This window comes from Echinops telfairi, unplaced genomic scaffold (genome assembly GCF_000313985.2).
Source record: "Echinops telfairi isolate 266 unplaced genomic scaffold, ASM31398v2 ScPeMD7_2;HRSCAF=8, whole genome shotgun sequence".
Lineage (NCBI taxonomy): Eukaryota > Metazoa > Chordata > Mammalia > Afrosoricida > Tenrecidae > Echinops > Echinops telfairi.
Window position 1 is genome coordinate 27,392,602 of NW_022103898.1, and position 2,910 is coordinate 27,395,511.

Here is a 2,910-nt window from a genome sequence, read left to right on the forward strand (position 1 = left end):
TGGTCCAATTGTGAGGATTTCAGTCATTACATCAAGTCAAAATTCACCGTGATGGCTCAGTCCTTGATCTTTATCAGCAAGTGCTTCAAATCCTCCTCACTTTCAGCAAACAAGGTTGTTAATAATCCTTCCTCCAATTCTGATGCTACACTCTTCTTGATATAATCCAGTTTCTCTGATGAAATGCTCAGCATTCAGATGGAATAAATATGGTGAGCAGATACGTCCTTGATGCACATATTTCTGATTTTTAAACCTTGCATTAGTCCTTTGTTTTGTTTGCACACCTGCTTCTAGATCCATATATAAGTTTGGCATGAGGAGAATGAAATGTTCTGGAATTCTCATTTTTCTTAGTGTTATCCATAGTTTGTTATGATCCACACAGTCAAGTGCCTTGGTATAATCAATGAACCACAAGTAAACATCGTTTGGTAGTCTTTATTTTGAGCCAAGATCCATCTGGTATTAGCAATGATATCCCTTCTTCCATGCCCTATTTTGAATCTCGCCTAAACTTCTGGTAGCTACCTGTCAATGAACCATTGTTGGATGATCTTTAGCACAAATTTACTTGCATGTGATATCAAAGATTTTGTTTTATAAATTGAGCATTCTGTTAGGCCACTTTTCTCTACAATGGTTACAAATATGGATCTCTTCCAGTCAGTTGGCCAAGGTAGTCTTTTTCAAATTTCCTTAGATCTCCGTTTTTCAAAACAGTAAATGCATAGTAGAAAGAAGCAGCAGCATGTTGTAGAAAGAGTGTGGTTCTTGAGTTTGAATTCAAGCTCTGCAAATAAATAGACATTTGAACCATGACTAGTTATTTAACTTCTTTGGTCATCAATCTTCTTGTTTATAAACCAGGGCTGATAATATTTCTCTCATAGAATTGTAAGGATTGAAGACAGTTTATACAAAGTATCTAAATATTACGCCTCGGAAACCTCACAGGGCAGTTTTGTGTTCTGTAGGGTTGATAAAGGATCACTATGAGTCAAACTGCCTCAGTGACACTGAGCAACAAGATGTAATGATCTAACAGCGCCTGTCATGTAGTATCATGTAATAGGGACTCAAAGAGCCTCTTTTTGTTATTATAATATTTATTATTAAGACATTAATGACTATTCAGGTAATACATAATTAAGTAGTAGATTTTCATGACTATTCTTATTTGAATGAGAACTTAAAGATATTTGCGTTTTTTTATTAGAATTTGTTTCTAGGCTCATTATCTTAACCCACATCCTTAATGGTGTAATTATAATGCCAGGACAAGCTACTGGATCATTCTCTGACCACTATACTTCTCATTCCAGCCACAGGTGTTTAGCTTTTGTATCTATTTTTAATGGTGGCATTGGTGGCCCCAAAGACTCTGGATTTGTTTCTTATTTGCTTCATTCCTCACAAAGCTGATTTGAACAGAAAAGGGTTGGGTTCCTTTGAAGTTGTGAATGTTACTGCAAAATCCATGAGGCTAATGGGTCACAAATAAGCCTGTCACTAATATTTTCTCTCTCTCTCATTCATGTATCTTGAGGGTGTTGCTGTACACTCAGCTGAGGAGCGTGCTTTGTGATGTAGAAAATGGACTCTTCTCTAGGCCTTTGGAGTTCTTGGGTAGTGTGTAAATAGTTAAGTCCTCCATTACTAGTGAGAATCGGGGTTCCAACTTACCTCGAGCTGCCTTAGAAAGAATGGCTTGAGAGCTAATTCTGAAAGGCATCTCAACTGTTGAAGAAAACCCTATGGTGTCCAGTCTGCTTTGAAACACCTGGGTTTGCAATGAGTTAGAATCAACTCGACAGGGAATTGGGTTTCTTGTTCATTTTATATTACAGGCCTTCACAAATGTTGTTGTTGTGTGTTGTTCAGTTGATTCCGACAGAGTCAAATGAGTTTATAGGAGTTCCAAGGCTGAAATCTTTACAAGGTCACGTCGCCTGGTCTTCTTTCTTTTGGAACAGCTGGTGGATTCAAACCATTGACCTTTCAGTTAGCATCCCACTCTTTCATCATTGTGTCACCGGTATTTTTTTCTCATTATATATATGAAATAATAACACTATCTGATTTTACTGTGATATTCAAGCACACAAATTCAGTTGTTTCTTTTGATTAGTCCAGTGTTAACATTTGGCTCACATCTTCCATTATGAATCAGATGGTGATAGTAATTGGCAGTAGAACTATAAACCCACCTCTCAGTGTTTTCAAAAACAGACCTATAGAAACGTTGGGAGTTTACATCAAATAACAAGTTTTTATCTGAACCATTGAAAAATAAGTTGCTGATCTGATGACTATCACTCTACAATAAGTAGTTTGCAGTTGCAAACAAGAATACATTTGTGTACGTAATCGCAATATAACTACTCAAACCAGGGAATTTTCAGTGCTACATTACAGCTCGAGAAGCCTGGGTTGTGTAGTGGTTTTGTGTTGCTCTGCTAACCACAAGGTCAGCAGTTCAGAACCACCAGCCAGCTCTGTGGAAGAAAGACATAATGAATATCTATTCCTCAGACTCCTTTCAAGTATCACCAGTTGTCCCACTAACGTCCTCTACTGGGATCCGGTTCACACATTACACTTGTTATACCTCCCTAGTCTTACTCAGCATGGAGAAGTTCATCTTTCTTTGACGTTTATGACCTTGGCAATTTTGAAGACTAAAGTATTGCATTTTGTTTGGGTCCACAATCAATGCTCACGGAGGCAGCAGTTCAGAAAACAAATAATTTACTGCACTGGCCAAATTTGCTCCACAAGACCTTTCAAAAGTACTGAAGAACACGGTCATTTTGAGGACTAAGGTGCTCCTGACTCAACCCATGGTTTTTCAGTTGTCTCATAGGCGTGCAGAAGTTGGAACATGATTAAGGAAGACCACAGAGTAAT

At 37.8% G+C, this 2,910-nt stretch overlaps 1 protein-coding gene across 1 annotated transcript in view; it reads left to right on the forward strand.

Moving 5' to 3' along the window:
- The window catches only part of ANKS1B (ankyrin repeat and sterile alpha motif domain containing 1B), a 1,383,364-nt gene that overhangs the window by 15,886 nt on the left and 1,364,568 nt on the right, over positions 1–2,910 (forward strand). The window lies entirely within an intron of this gene.